Genomic DNA, 17,126 nt, shown 5'->3' with positions numbered 1-17,126 from the left:
GTTGATGTCCAGCTTGACACAAACACAGTATCTTTGACATGGTTCGATCCTCTTGTTACCGTAATGTGTGGTTTTGACTCCGAGACCATCAATGGTACGACCCAGAATATGCAGAGAGCGTCGTGGGAAATGATAATTACATATACAATTCTTTGGAATACGCCCACATACAGAGTCAGACGTATCCAAGCGAACAAACCTGATATGGTCCTTTTTGATAAATCCAATGAAACCATTGTATGACCGATTTATCTGTTTCTTTTGAAACTAATGAGATTCAGGAGAAACAAGGCAAAGACAGTATTAGGACCGTGCTAACGAAATGTCAAGCTAGCTTCCCAAGTTATTATACTCGCCATTCATGACAAGAAAAATCCCGTTTCCTGACGCTTAAAATAGTGTTTATATTAATTAAAATGCACACATTTCCAAATATTCGAAATATTCCAGTGTCCATTCCGTCCACTATCCTTGAAGGATAATGATGACGTAGACGACAAAAACGACAACGACAACAACGATGTGCTGAATTGACTTTCACAAAGCATATGATTCTGTCTGTTTGGAAATGTTTGGACATGTTGTAGAAATTTACGTCAGTGTCCACATCGTCCACTATCCTGGAAGGTGTATCTTGCCACATATGTTAGCGGGTAGAGACACGAAACCAAATAAAGACATGACACATGTGTATGCATACAATTTGGAATAATATGGACAGTTTACAATCCTAGACACATTCCACATTAAGCCATGTTAGATCATGTTTACACTGCTGTTTTATGTATGAGAACACAAGAAAGTACGTATTTGTCAGTCATTCAAATCTCGGGTTCAGCAACAGTTTTCGTATCTATTTTTAGTAAAAACCGTTAGGAGTTTTGCGATCAGGGTGTTAGTTGTCAATTTTAGATGCTTAAAATACACTTTAATGAATCCCTGGAGTCTGTAACCTTGAGAAACGTTGTAATGTTATTAATACAAAAATCAGTGAAAGTTAAAGCATATATTTTGTGACCGGAACTAGCATGTTCGAGGTAAAGCTTACGTTTTGTGTACCATCAAAAGCATGCCAGTAATGACATTTCTTCAAAACATGAGAAAATCCCTATCATCCACAACATGAGATATATTGACCACGAATGTGTGTACCGAACTCTCGAACCTATTCTCCGATCACGACCGCCTCACCATACAAATACATATAGATTTGGACCTGTGAAGATCAGGGTTAGAACAGATCTTCAGCAACCAATGCTTGTATTAAAAGGTGACTGTGGTTGCCGTTAGAGGCGACTAACGGGATCGGGTTGGTTGTCAGGCTCGCTGACTTGGTTGATTGGATGCATGTCATCTTATCCCAATTGTGTGGAATGATGCTCGTGATGTCAATCACAGGATTGTCAGGTCCGGATTTGATTATTTGCATGACATCCGTCATATAGCTGGCATATTGCTGAGTTTGGCGTTAAACAAAAACAAAAACAAACAAAACATATAAATTTAACCGCTTATTTCAAATTCGAGATAAAAATACATAGCGCCATCTCGAACTCCCAATCTGACTTTACAATAGAACTGTGTACCATGATATCGAAGTTTGAATTTGCCACCGAGACAGCTTTAAGAAATCTTAATTAGAATTTTATTTAACTGTAAACAATTTTCCTCGATACAGGTTGAGGAATCCGTAATGATGTCAAAGAAAGTGATCATTTGCAACATTGTCAAACAGAAACCACAGAATCCACAGAAACCACGGACTAAAATTCAACTCAATCCTTCACTTGTTTTTCTGTCACAATGTTTATTGATCGTTACCTGCAAAACACATTTCAATGAGTCATCGAGATTCATTTCAATTAGCCACACCTGTTGTATTCTGAATTGATCGTCTATGCAATCGTATTTCGCATATTGACTTTCTACATAGGTGAACAGGGACATTTATTTTACATGCAAACAACATGTTATTCAGGAAAATATAATTACATGATAGGGGTTTGTGAACACACAAATAATTATTTATTCAAACACCTCTTCCTTTAAAAAAACATATATATTAACACACACAAATGGTTTTTACAAACAATAGTTGATTTTATGCTTCCAAACAAACCACACGCAAGCTATTGTTGAATTTTAAAATATAGCCAAGGTGATTCCACAATCATATTTAATCACAAATATCGTTTGTTCTATATAAATGTAACAAGTGAACTAACCATTTCAGTGGATCTCAACATGGACAAAACTGTTGGAGATGTTCAATGAGCGAATTTTTATTTAATGAAGAAAAAACGTAGATTCTTTCTTTTGGTAAACACATGTAGCTGTACATCTTATAGATGTTCCAAGAGAAAATAATATAATATCTACCTATATACAACTTTGTAGTGTCTCAGATCGCGGTATGTAAAGAAAACTTGGTGCTCAAAGTGAAGCCCTTTTCCCTCTACATTGATGATACATCTGTGTGTTTAAAGTTTATTTTGACAGCCCGGGCCAAGTCGGAACCACCACAAGCCAAACACTTTTGATAGAGACTATGTTGAGAATGTAGAGGGGAAAGGGCTTCACTTTCAGCACCTTGTTTTCTTTAAATACGATGTACTGTGACATTATAAAGTGGTTTATAGGTAGATAAAATACTAAACTACAGATGTAAACACATTTGATGATACATCTGTGTGTTTAAAGTTGATTTTGACAGCCCGGGCCAAGTCGGACCCAACACAAGCCAAACACTTCTGATAGAGACTATGTTAAGAATGTAGAGGGAAAAGGGCTTCACTTTGAGCACCTTGTTTTCTTTAAAAACCGCGATCTGAGACACTATAAAGAGATATTTAGGTACATTTAATACTAATCTATAGGTGTGAATCCACTTCATGTTACATCTGTGAGGTTTAAGTTGATTTTGACAGCCCGGGCCAAGTCGGACCGAACACTTATGAGACTGTTGAGAGTATGATGAGAAGAGGTCTACTTTAACCACCGTGTCTGCTTTATACACGATGAACAGTGACATTATTTAGTGGTATTTACATAGATAAAGTACTATCCTATAAATATAAACGCTATGCCGACAGATGGAAATTTGTATCGCGATAGCTAGAAGTATTTGATACGTTTTAAATCTTATTTAGTTTAACGATTGCTCTTTTACATGTTACCTAGATCAGCGACGCTTACACACAGCTCCACTTTCTGGTTTTCAAGCGATATACTCCGAAATACCTAATTACGTTTTTGGTTGGTGATTGTTCAGTAATGTCATGTGTGTATGTTGCATCAATAATATGTAGGTATGATCGCCGATAATGAAGTAATTAGCCAATAACACTTTGGCCCGTCTTGGCCCGGCCCGGCCCGACTTTTAGGCAATGCCCAGCTGCCTCGGTAATTAAGGGCTGGAATGTTTTTATGAAGGAAGTTAGAGCAGACGAATTTCCCCCCCTCGCTGTATAATGACGGTCGCTAACCATATATATGTATTTTTCGTGTTTTTGGCTTGATTTGATTGTCCTTTGGTGAAAACAAATGTTCATTTGTGAAAGCAAACCCTTTTCCCCTGAACGTTAAAAGACAGGAAATTTTGTTTTTGTCTGAAATATCAACGTTGAAGTCGTTTATATATTCGGAAATCCATAGTATGGTCAATATTTATTAAATGCATGTCCTGTTTTGTATATATGTATATATTATTATGTTAATATGGACAATGGTAAAAGTTTAAGTGCTATTCACAAATGTATGTAAATCTGCTTCGTGATGAATGAAGCATGGCAATAAATGTATGCATCTGATTCTTCATTTGTTCTGTATTCTTTGATGAGAATGATTTTCGTTAATGATGATCACTCTCACAGATTATTTGATAAGAGGATAGGACTTTAACTTGAGAAAAGTTATGAAAAATATATATATATAAGTATAGGCGGTCTGTGCACATGTGGTGAAACTGATACCTCATTGATTTGATAATTGGGACTTGGAAATCATAGTCTTTCATTAAATTGATTTTAAAATATATGGTTTTGACTGTAGTACGTCCTGACATGATAATATTATGTTGTAAACAACTTATCTTATCTTATGTTAAGTAAAACAATTATTGATAACTTTCTGAATTCCAATTGTTCAATGAACAGAATTATTCAAAGCTCTGGCGTGAGACAACAATAAATTAGATGTTACAAAGATTGTCCATTTTATGATCTTAGGCACATGTCGGCGCACTTACATGTGAGCCGTCTAGACGACTGTCTGTTTTATAATTAAATGGCAGCTGCCATCCAGCGAAAACTTATCTTGAGACCTATTATTGTCTTGTCGAGTCAAGTGCGGGTCTCTCTCACCTGAGGGAGAATGCGACTCTAAAAGCCCCTCGCTAGACAGACAAGTAGTGAATATTTGAGATAAGTTTATTATTTATTATATATTTTAAACTCAATAGATAATTCATAGTCTTTTTATTGTTCAAATTACTAATAAAACATATTTTAACTTGTTCCTTCTAAACATACTTCCAAACAATTCCAAACCATTCAAAATCATTCAAAACCATTCCAAACATTTCTTGTGTTGGAAATATGTTTGGAAATGTTGCCAATCCAATTTTGGATTTTCCGTAAAGATCGATCCTTCCAAGCTTTGGAAAGGTTGGAATGAGCGATCTTTCCAAAGCAATCCAACGTTCATTCCAAATTGGAATGGGACGCTCCTTGGTCTTGTGACTGGATGCTCTGTAATAACAGCTTTGCAGAACGCAACAAAATCTACATCAGTTACATTATCAGTAATATTCAAAACAGTTTTAAAGTAATCAATCCACTGAGAAACACCAATACTGGGTGCAGTTACGGGTGGCTTCCGAGGTGAAAATTTCAGTTCGGACCAAAATGTTTTTGAATTTCTCTTATCATTAAAGGAGTTAAGAATATTTACAATCGCAGATTCTTCAAATACATCCTTTTTTCGCCGGCATATTTCTCTGAATCTATTGCGGCTACATGAAAGTTCTTTAAAGTATCTATAACTCCACTAATTCTAAACATGTCTAACAGTTTTGTATTTGTAGCGCTACAAACGCCACAGACCCTTGAAGATTCCGGGGTAAAATAGGTCTTCAGCAACCCATGCTTGTCGTAAAAGGCGACTAACGGGATCGGGTGGTCAGGGCTCGCTGACTTGGGTGATGCATGTCATCGATTCCAATTGCGTGGATCGATGCTCATGATATCAATCACTGGATTGTCTGGTCCAGACTCGATTATTTACAGACCGCCGTCCATATAGCTGGAATATTGCTGAGTGCGGCCTTAAACAACAAACCAACCAACCAACAAACGCTACAAGCATGAGATTAATTACGTATTGATTTACAATCAACACAATTTCCTGGTATGCTTAAATTGCTTAATATTTACCATGAAGGTATAGGTTTTCTAAATAGTTGTTTTTACCACGTGCAATGTTATTATCAACGTGTTTGTGTATTCTGCATGGACCTGTGTGTATACTACAATGACATACTGCTTTAGCTCTAACATCAACACAAATGTCGGTTTCGTTGTTGGTGTTTTTTTATTATTCATTTTGAATTTTATATTTGAAATCCGTCTGGTCAAAACTCTAAGTCGCGCCATTATGGTCAGTGAAGTGTAATACAACCCCGAGATCCTTATTCCTAACATACTTATCTCATTGTGCGACATATTAAAAGTTGTTATCTTAAAGGGCAAGTTCATACGAAAATAAACCTATTTTTCTTGTACTTTTTCATCATGAAAAGTATTTACCTAGTAGTTTCGGAGGCAAAACAATTAAAATATCACACGTATCAAATTTATTTTATTAATAAAATCGGTTCATATTTTTCACATTTACAGAGAGTTCTATTTCCATTTTAAACACACCATGGCTTATGCCCCTTGCAATATGACGTCATTGGTGCCAATTGATAAAGGAATGACGTCATAAGACTTTATTAGAAGCGTTTCACGTGGTGTATGTAGGTGTGTGGTTCTATCTTCTCACATACGTGTACGGAATATTAGTTAAATACAACATAATACTATGTAACTTCATTTGTTCAATGTAACTAGATACTTCGCATTGCAGTAGGACATGTATACCTACGAACAGATGTACGGGTGGGGAAACGAGGGGGTGATGGTGGGGGTTGGGGGTCGGGAGCGCTAAGCCCTACATAGACAAATCAGCGTATTCACGTATTTAATAATATTATTGATACAGAACACCTTTCGCTGTCCCCGACTTAACAACTCACATACTCATATGTACGGTGGCCCATACCCGCCACTGGCGAGATCACTTTTCACTGTATGCCTCTATGTTTTACTGGTGAGATAAAATACAGAGGTTTACAGGGGAAAATGATCTCACCAGTGGCGGGTATGGGCCACCGTCTTCTCCCCCCCCCCCCCACACACACACACACACCATCACCCCCTCGTTCCTACGGGCTTGACACTGGCACGTGCCCCCTAGCGTGCTCCCTATATGCCAATGTAACAATAAACGGACGACATTGTATATAATAAGCATTCCCTATTGTAGTTTCCTGGAACATCGATTACAAAAACCTACTTTCGTTTCGCCCGTGTATTCTGTGAAAGGCTATGTCAGGCGGTTTCTCGGAACGCCCGTAGCAGATTGTCGTCTCTCAGTCGGCGTACAGAGTGTGCAGGAGTCGGTGGTATGACACAATCACAGCAGGGTAAGAGCAACTCAGTGTTATTACCTATGTTTGATTATTAACCATTGAGTAGCTTGAGTCAACCTAAGTTTCCACATTTCTGGCAACCAGGGTTGGACTAAATTCAACCTGAGTTAACCAAGAATAACTTAGGGAAGTAGAATATATCGCATTAAATCCAACATTAGCTTTAACACAAAATGGCTGCCAGGAGGAGAAACACAAGCGATTAGATATTTTAGTCAGCTACAGCTACAAACCCAGATATTTTTTAATTCAAACTTTGAGCCTGAACAGTCTCAAGCACTTTCTCAAGAATTTTCAGGGACAATTTTTTGTTTTCGATTAACTTCGAAAGTATCATTATTTGGAGTACAAACAGGTTTGAAACACAACAAAACCATCTTGTTCAGTCAAAATTGGGGCCCCCTCTGGATTTTTATAGAATACATTTTCCCTTGTGAAAAAGAAATGAATAATCTGAGTTGTCCCCCCCCCTCCCCCCCCCCCCCCCCCACCCCCCCCCCCCCCACCACCCCCGTAAAAAAAAAGTTAACTACGGCCTTGCTTTGTTAAAGAATATAGATAGGCCTTTTAGATCTCTGTTGGTGAAAAAGCTTCACATCGAAATAAATAGTGAAATTCATTTTCGAAAAAGACGTTTACCACCTATAGCGGTGTATGCACTTGTGTGTGTGTGTGTGTGTGTGTGTGTGGCTGCTTGTACTTTTCCGAACTGAAGTTTAACATGAATACCCCACTCAGACACAGTATACTGACGAGCTGGCCACATGAAAGATATCTGCCCGCTCCTTAACCAATCAGAATCTAGTGTTTTGATCTAAGGTAAGATAAAGTATTTGATCAATATTACGTGAACAAATCATATCTCTTCAATCTGACATGGAGAAAATTATCAATTAATTGTATACTGAACTATTCAAATTCACCGGGCAATGTTAAGTATCGATTACAAACATTACAAACGCCCCTTGTATCTCGGCACGGCAAGTACTATTATCACTGCTAGCCCCAAACTGGCATTATCAAACAACATTGGATTATTAGCGAAGCGCATTCTCGGTCACATGGAAATATAAATTTTAGAACGCTCGTAGTTTAATGTGTAAGTTAAATTCGTTGGAACTACTTGCTTTATAAACCAGTAGCGAATAATTATGACCCCTAGACTAATATTGTCATGTTTATACTGGCTAATAGGAAAGCATTTACACCAGCCACTGGCCATGAATATTTGCAGATACATCTACCCTGTATTTAGTGTATGATATAAATATAATCTGGAGATATGTACTGTGTGAGCTGTTAAAACTGTATTGCTTGCGTCTGGATGACTTTCTTTAACACTTCCTGTGCAATTTACCAGATCGTATTTTTCTGTGGCATCCGTAGTGGATTTTTGTTGCTTTGTTTCTTAATAATAGTTATACAATTGTAACATAAAATAAGATATAGATCCTATTTACTGATATTTTATATAGAAAAAAAATAATTATTTAAAGCCTTTGATATCGGATCTGTTTTCTTCATATGCATCGCAAAACCAACAATGGATTTGTAGGTTTGGGTTCACACGGAACACTCGCAGACAGCCGCCGTTTTTTCTTTGTCTTTCTTTTTGTTTAGTTGAAACGTTTTGGGAGATTTAACCGATGATTGGTAGCAATAACATCACGGTCATACTCTTCTGTCCGAAAAACACCGTAGTCGGTGAATTCTCTAAGTAAAAGGTTGAAGTCGGAGTCGTCCGAATGAATGAACGCGTAAGTGGCAATGCCGTATGTAAATTGAATTATTTAAGCTTATAATTAAATTCGACAACGTAAAACATGTTTTATCTACAATAGTTTAACCCAAAACAGTTGCATATATCAAAACAGACAAAAATGACGACGTTGATAAACATTCCAGGTGTAGGAATACATGCGAGTGGCGTGACATGAATCAGGTGATCGTTTAATTTATGCACATAACTTGACACGCCTACACACACTCCGGCGCAGTGGTGACTCAGCATAAAACCACTGCCACAGGCTAATTTGCATATCACGTGACCGGACTTCTCTCTTGTTTGTAAACAAACGCGCTTTTTCAGAAATCAGTATAGAACGGACTAATGGGGCGCTTAACATATTGTTTTGCATAATTATATAGATATGCTACTACAACTGCCACAGTGAATTTCGTGACAATATATATTTATACATCAAAGTGACCGTATCGCTAGCTCTATCCGTTTTGGCTTCGATGACAGCACGTGGAGCCCTACAACCAATGTAAACAAAGGATAACAAGCAAAAACAAATAGATTATCACGTATTAGGATACTTTCTAATGAACCGTAACCATTCTTTGACATTTGTATGTGAAAATGTGTAGACTTGTCAAACATGAAACGGATGAAAATCATATTCACTATCTTGAATGGACATGGCGCTGGCCTGTGGCAGAGGTACTATGCTGGCTGGCGCTGCCGGCCGCATGGAACTCTGGGTAGGAGAGTGACGCCTACACAGTTAGTAGCCAATCAACGGAGAGTTGTATTAAACAATGTTTAAAACAATGTCCGAGAGAAGGCGGCTGTTTCAAATACATGGTCATTTACTGCGTGATTCAAACATTACTTCCCTGATTACGGTAAAACACAGTTGGAGAAATGCTAGTTTGAAAGAAACCGAAGACATGAAAGTTGAACCGAGGCGAGCGGGAAAAAAACAAGCGAGCAAGCCTGCACGTTTACTGTTTCATTCATTCTCGGCCTTCGGTTTCAAAGGGTAGTTTGGACAATGAATATGCATGAAAGTCGCTAAATGTCCTGTGCATCACGATACACGTGAGCAGAAAGGGAAGTCCCTCGACTGTAATATTGTGATTCCCCAACATTCCGCAGTAATAAAAGAAGTGCGTCGCGGTGGGCGTGGCTTAATATTTTACATTCATTAGGAAATGAATGCAATAACACGTGACCAATTCAGCTAATCAGAATGCAGGAATTTCCATGAACACAACGAAAATTCAACTATATGTGCTTATAGGAGCATGTATTTCGCGTAAGACACACATGTCAAGCGAACGTTTTGCAGCCAATTGACATGGAGATTTAATTAACGAGAGATAAGATAAAGAATATCCTAATCAGCTAAGAGAAGTCCTATTATTAGATTGTCGCTGGTGGAAGATGGGGAGACTTGGCTGTGGAATAAACACTAGATATGAAGTATTATTGTTTACGTGGTAAGCAGAATAGTCAGTTGGGAATGTCTGCGCAACGGCAGCGGTACAGGGAGGTTAGCGCCAGGTGTCAGGGTACATCAGTTACATGCCAGATCGAAGCCGATAGCTTAACGGGTGGTCGTCCTTATATAAGCAACATAATCTCTACACACCAGACGTATTTCATGATTAATAACGCATATCGATATCGATCAATAAAAGCGCTTTCGTGCAACTTGATTTTCTGGTCCTTCGATCGCTCGATTGTCTGGTTTGATTACAGGTCACCGTCGCATGGCATACGTGCTGCTATGCGTCGTTAGGAAGCAAACACTCCCCTTTATGCAAGATGTGGTGAGTGGCGGGTATTACCGTTAGGGCGGACATGCTTACCCTTTTCATCGATCCATTCATAATAATGTCTAACGTTATTTTGCCTTTCACGTCCGATGGAATACGTTTCGGTGGATAATCGAGACTGGTTATTCATACTTTCTTCCGAATACCATGTTATTCTCTTCACGTGAACAAGAGAAGATTGTCAACGCGCACGTTGACGGGGAATTAGCTCTTGGGGGAATAAAGGACAAAATCGACATCACTGTCCCAGAACGCTTTATGCACAACATGTAAACAATAAACAACAATTGCACAGTGAGCGGAATACCTGCTCTGACAACACAAACACAGCGATGAGCGGACCTTCCAGCTCAGGCGTACAAGAGGTGAGCGGAGCTCCAGCTCACCTCAGGGCGTTTCCCACGAGCGGCACATCCTGCTCGAGGCTCACGTCAGGGCGTTTCCTACGAGCGGCGCATCCTGCTCGAGGTCGTCCCTACACCACGTTCGGAATACCAAGCCTGACTAACACCGTAGTAACTGAGAGAGAGTTTAAGGGATTTTACGACCGCTTCAGCCATAGGCTATTTCGCAGTCGGGACCAGACGGGGTTAAACAATAATAATTAATAGTGGGAAATAAGAAAAGTAATCGGCTGGCCCAAAAAACTGTAAGTTAGGGGGGATAAAGAAGAAAGAAATACAGTAAAGGGGGCAGAGGGGGATGAGAGAAATTAGTGGGAGTTTTGTAGAGCTGTAAGAAACCTAGTCTACAGGGAGCAAGTAGTAAATGGATTTTTAATGGAATATGATCAGTTAAGCTGATATGCTAGTATAGTAATACCTAGTAATAAATAAAGTTTAAAAAATGTGGGGTGGGTGGGAAAACCTACTTTAATAAACTTTGGGCTTATTGGCTGGGGTGGGGGACGCAGGAGTGAGGGGTAAGTCGCGGCCCTGAGCGTGTGAACTGGGCTTGGGTGAGTGGCTGGTTAAACGGGCATGGTTATGTGTGTCTGGATATGGGCGAATTTTTCGCGCGGACGTCGGAGAAGTTGGTCCGCGCTGAGAATTTGGATCCCGATCCTAATTTAAGAAAGTGTGGATTTTGTATACAGTATTAATGCTGTAATTTGTTTGGGATTTTTCTAAAGTTTGCTTATGAGCTTTGTTGTTTTAAGAAACATAGCTATATGGGAGAATTTAGATGGGTGATTGGAGAGGGAGCTGTATAGTTTTGTTTGTTGTTGTTTATATTGTGGGCAGTGGTTGAATATGTGATCTAGATTTTCTTGTATGTTGCAGTGAGAGCAGTTTGGGTGTGGGTGTCTGTTTTGTTTATGAAGTGTTTTGTTTAGGTTCATTTGGCCGCTTAGCATTCTGTTTATAATTTTTTCTGTTAGAATCGACTTGGTGAAGTTTTGGCACTTTATGACTGGTTTACTAAAGAGGAATTTTGTCCATGTGGACTTACAATTTTGAATATTAATTTTGAAATTTTGAAACAGAATGCTTTAATGGTGGTGAAATTAATGCTTGGGGATGGTTGGGTGCTGGCTAATTTGGCCGCTGTGTCTGCTAGTTGGTTTCCTGTTTATGCCAGTGTGTGCAGGTGCCCATAGGGGAGTTATTGTTTTGTTTGTTTCTGTGATACCTTTTATGTATGTCAATAATGTTGTTTATAATGTCTTGCCTTGATTTGGATTTTTTGTTGTGGATCTGAGTTAATGAGCCTAATGAGTCTGAAATTATTAAAAAGTTTGTGTCGTTAGATTGTTTTATGTAGTGATAAGCACATTGGATGGCGAGTAGTTCAGCTGTGATGATATGTGTGTAGTTTGTATAGTGGAAGTTTGTGGTGATTGATGTGGGTTGTGTAATCTGTATGCCTAGTCCTGTTATGTAGTTGGTTGCTTGGGATGCGTCGGTATAGATATGGGTGTGTTTTGGCCAGTTTTGACGGATGTAGTTGTTGGTTATTGCTTTTTTGTCTAGTTTTTTAATATCTGGGTGAAGAGTAAATGTTTTGTGGAGGGTGAGGTCTGTTTCGGGGGGTGGTTTGTCATAGATGTATATGTTTGATGGGGCTGTATGTTTGATGTTTTCAAGTTTGTGTGTTTTGATAAGTTTATATAGGTGTGTAAGGTATGGGGCTAAGGTGTGATTGTTTTTGAATTTCTTCAGGGTGGCAGGTCTAAGGTTGCTGTACTTGGTTATAATCTGTTTGAGTATAGGATAGTGTTGGGCCCCAGCCCAGTAGTTTAAAATGGTTTGATTTCGTCTTAATTGTATGGAGGTAGTTCCTGATATAAGCTGTAGTGAGTTTAGTGCAGTACCGGTTCTAGTGCCCAGGGCTTTGTACTGGATGGAATTAAGTTTTTTGTTAAGTTTTTCTGAAATGGAGTTGAGGACTGGAGCAGTATAGTCTAGTTTGGGTTGAATAAGTGATTTATATATATTAAGTAGTGTTTGTCAGCGCCCCAATCAGCCGCTGATGGCTCTCATTAGATTTAGATCCTTTTGGCATGATGTGACCAGATTAAGAATATGGGGAGCTCATATCAGTTGTTGGTCAAAGGTGATTCCCAGAAATTTAGCTTCCTTTTTGAATATAATGTTTTGATTGTTTAAGGTGAGTTTGGGTGGACAATTTGGCATGTGTCTGTTTTTGAATAGTAGGCCGATGGTTTTCTGAGTGTTAATTTGGAATCCCCACTGGGCTGCCCAGTGTTCTAGGTGATTAAGTAGGGGTTGAATTCTTTTTTGAATTTGTTTTAGCGAGGTTGACGACGTCCAGAAAGAAATGTCATCAGCAAATTTGGCAGTGGTTATATTTTTAGTTATAGGCGGGAAAATGTCGTCAATCATGAAATTGAAGAGAGTTGGTAATATTATATTTCCCTGTGGGGTGCCATTTTCTAAATGATGTGGGTCTGATAGAGTGTTTTTTGTTTTTACTGTAATGTTTCTGTCTGTTAAGAAAGAGTGAATGAAATTTAGTATTCTACCATCTATGGCTTTTTCTTTAAGTTTTTGAATTAGGCCATAATGCCAAACCATGTCAACTGCTTTACTGAAATCTATGAAAATGGCCAAAGTGTATTGTTTTTTGGGCGAGTGCTGTTTTAACGTCATGTTCTAAATGTAAAACGTGGTCTAAAGTTTGTCGGTTAGACATAAAGCCACTCTGGTCCTCATTAAGAAGGTTTTGGGAGGTAATTTGGAATTTTAGTCAATTATTAATGATGGATTCAATTATTTTACAGATATGGGAGGTTAATGAGACGGGGCAATAGGGACTCCAGTTCTCGTGGGGGCTTGCCTGGTTTAAGAACCGGTACCACCTGTGCTGTTTTCCATGAGTGGGGGAGGGAGCCAGATGTCCAAATTTGGTTAAAGAGTTGAAGAAGTAGTTTTTGAATTTTTGGGGGAAGGTGATTGAGGATGGTGTAGCTGATGTTGTCTGGACCTGTGGCTGGGGCTGTGTTTTTGTTATTGATTGCTGTTTGTAGTTCATGAATGTTGATTATTTTGTTAAGTGGCATGTGTAAGAGGGGTGGTCTGTGTGTGTATGTGGGGTGATTTTTTATTGTGTTTTGCATGTGGGGAGTGTGATTGGTGGAGCTGCTAGTGGCCGAGAAGTGAGCAGCAATGGCGTTAGCCTTTTCTTTATCGGTAATTTAGGTTAGGAAAAGAGGGGGCTGAGAAGGATTTTGAAGTGCCCTTTATGGCCTTAATTTTTTTCCATAGAATTTTGGTATTTTCTTTCCCCATTTTCAAGGAGCTGGTAAAAGTTTTCCAATGTTTCTTTTGGCTGCTCTTATGAGTTGTTTAGTTGATTTTCTGAGATTTCTAGCCAGTGGGAGTTTAGTTATGTCCCGCTCGGCTTTATTTAATGCTTTTTTTTCTAAGTTTTCTAGATTTTTCAATTCTGGGGTCCACCAAGGGACGGGAGTGTGATTGGGTGAAATTTTGACTGTGGGGATGCATTGTGTAGCTATTTTATGTAAAGTGTTAGTGAAGTTTGAGTTAAAGAAGTCATTGTCTGTGTTATGGATATGGTGGATGTTTATTTGGTTGCATAGTGTCAAGTTTTCCAGTCAGCCTTTTTAAAGTTAAATTTAGGATTGCTGGGAGGTATAGTCTAAAGGGGGGTTGATTGGGGATTTGGAATGAGGTTGGGATGGGTTTTGAGTGGGTAGAGAGATCGAAATTTTGATGGGCATGTGGTCACTGCCTCAAGTGTCTGAATGTACCTCCCAGCTTAGTTTTGATTTGAGATGGGGGGGGGGGGGGGGGGGGGGTGCTGATAGTTAGATCTACTGCTGAAGGGGATTGGAGGTGATTTGTGGGGATTCTAGTGGGTTGGTTGTCGTTTAAGCAAATAAGGTTGTTTGTTTCTGTCCATTCGTAGATTAGTTTCCCAAATTTATCTGTGAAGTTTTTTGTGCCCCACAGTGGATGGTGAGCATTGAAATTGCCTAGATAATAGTGTTTTGATCAATATATTTAGTTAGTACTTCTAGATCTTCACCTGTGAATGGTTTTGTTTTTGTATGGTACACATTTATAATACTGATTTTAGTTCGATTTATGGTAGTTTTGATAGCCAAGCATTCAAGGTTTGGGGTTGGGATATCTATTGTTTCATAGTTGAGATGTTCTTTGATGAATATGCCAAGGCCACCATGGGATGGTCAGGGGGAGTTAGTGGGGTGGGGTCTTTCTTGCCGAATGAAAAAATAGCCTGGAATTTTGAAGGCTTTTGGGGGGATATTTTGGTTTCCTGTACTGCGATTATTAATGGACTAATTTTTTTCAAGGGCTATGAGGGCCTTAAGCTCATGCCCATTTGAGGGGATGCCATTACAATTCCACTGAATGAACACCATTATCGGGTTTTAGAATGAAGGGGGATTTGATTCTGGATGGCATGGTGTTCCGGGGCTAATTTGGAAGATGGTAGGAGGGGTTTCATTCAAGTGCCCTGATGGCTGCTTGAAAGTTTTGAAATGTTTTATGGTAGAGGTTTGCGAGCCGGGCCAGGGAGTGGAGTTTCATTGGGGGTGGGTTTTTTAATGAGGATGGCTGCTGATATAAATTCGATAAGTTTGTTTGTATTTGAGCGGGTTATGGGTGGCAAAGAGTTGTTTGCATTTGTTTCTTTGGGGGCGTGGAGGGGGAGGTGGGGGTTCAGGGAGGGAGCCGGACATGGAGTCAGATGTAGTGTCTAGGTCAAGGTATTCAGGTATGGAGTTGTAAGTTGGGATTGTGGCGGGTTTTGGTAGGTTGTCTTTTGTGATGTGTTTATTTAGCTTGAGGATATGTGTTTGTTTTATCGGGCAGGTGTTTTGAGTTGCTGTATGACCCTCTGTTTTACATTGTGTGCAGTATGGGGCCCATGTGCATTCTGCGGCCTCGTGTCTAGACGAGCCGCATTTCTGACACATGGGTGGTTGTCTGCAGGTGGATGTAGGGTGATTGAAGGAGTGGCAGATGGTGCATTGGGTGGGATTTTTCCTAACGGGGTTTACTTTATATGTGAGTGTGCCGAAAATGATGTGTGTTGGGAGATTTGTTGTTTTGAATGTCAGAAATACTGTTTGGGTGGTTGTCCTGCCCGGGATGGGTGTGCGATTGTTGATGATTTTGAAATTCATGATCTTGGGTTGTGAGTGGATTTTGTTTGCCATGTTGATGTAGTCTTGGATGTCCTCTTGTGTGTCCCTGTGGTCTATGTATATTACCCCTTGTATTTGTGTGAACCATTTGGGCACCTGCCATGTAATGTTAAGTCCGTCTATTATTGGGTGTCTGCTGGTATGTGGAAGTGTATCTTGGTTGGGGAAGGTGAGTTTGAAGCCATAGTAACTGTTGTTGTTGTTGCATTAGGTGTTTAAGAGGTCACCTTCTGCCTAGGCAATTTCGGCTGACCTGTCCCTCTTTGGGACTCCTGTGTGTGAGAAGGGTTCACATATCTATTGTAAGTTCGGTGTTCACATAATTTCTGTTTTTGCATTGATATGATTTCTATTTTCTTATATTGATATGATTTCATTTTTATCCTTGGCTGCTCTGTTTATATACGTTCGAGCAGCTGTCCATCTCTCAGAAATAGAGTTAGTTTTGCCTTCGCTATTGCATCTCTTGGCTTTAGGAGATCAATGTCAGATAGCAGATCTAACTGCAATTCTTGTTTTAACCTAGCCCGGGCTGGGGCATGGTCTTGACATTCTAGTAACACGTGGTCAATGGTTTCAGCCTGATTGCGAGATGAACAAACCTTGTCATAGTGCTTTCTGTGACCAAGTCTGAGGCGTGAGATAGCAATTTAAATTTTCCTTTCATTTGAGTATGAGTTTGGCCGTTGTTGGACCTTGGGTTGAATTTTGTATAGCCATCTGCCGATCTTACTTGCGTCCCATTCGGCTTGCCATTTTTCTGCTATGGAGGCTTTGATTTTGCTTTTTATCTCTAGTTTACTAAAGGGAATAGGCTGTATATCCGCTTTGTCTAGAGCTAGCTTCGCCAGTGAGTCTGCTTTTTCATTTCCATGAATATCTATGTGAGAGGGGATCCAACACAGCTCCACCTGTTGCCCTTGGTCCGATAGTTTTGTATATTCGTACAGAATATTGTTGACTGTTTGGCCTGGAGTTTGAGTTTCTGCCACTGATGGCCTGATGTGCACTTAGCGAGTCTGATAGGACGATTGCCTTTGCTTCCGGGAGTTCCGGTATGAGTTTGAGTGCATGATGAATTGCCTCCAATTCAGCCGTGAATACTGACTGACCATCAGGCAAGCGAACTGAATGTGCTTGGGGTTTGGA

General features: G+C 39.6%; 1 protein-coding gene across 1 annotated transcript in view; it reads left to right on the top strand.

Moving 5' to 3' along the window:
- Positions 1 to 6,689: 6,689 nt before the first annotated feature.
- Positions 6,690 to 17,126, top strand: part of LOC139472164 (sacsin-like) — a 37,417-nt gene continuing 26,980 nt past the window's right edge. The window contains exon 1 of the mRNA XM_071254545.1: positions 6,690 to 6,745. The gene's annotated coding sequence lies outside the window, so the exon portion shown is untranslated. The remainder of the gene's footprint in view (positions 6,746 to 17,126) is intronic.

The sequence above is a fragment of the Haliotis cracherodii genome, unplaced genomic scaffold (assembly GCF_022045235.1).
Source record: "Haliotis cracherodii isolate W230 unplaced genomic scaffold, xgHalCrac1.p SCAF_1, whole genome shotgun sequence".
In the NCBI taxonomy this organism is placed as follows: Eukaryota; Metazoa; Mollusca; class Gastropoda; order Lepetellida; family Haliotidae; genus Haliotis; species Haliotis cracherodii.
This window is presented reverse-complemented; position numbering and strand designations above follow the sequence as displayed.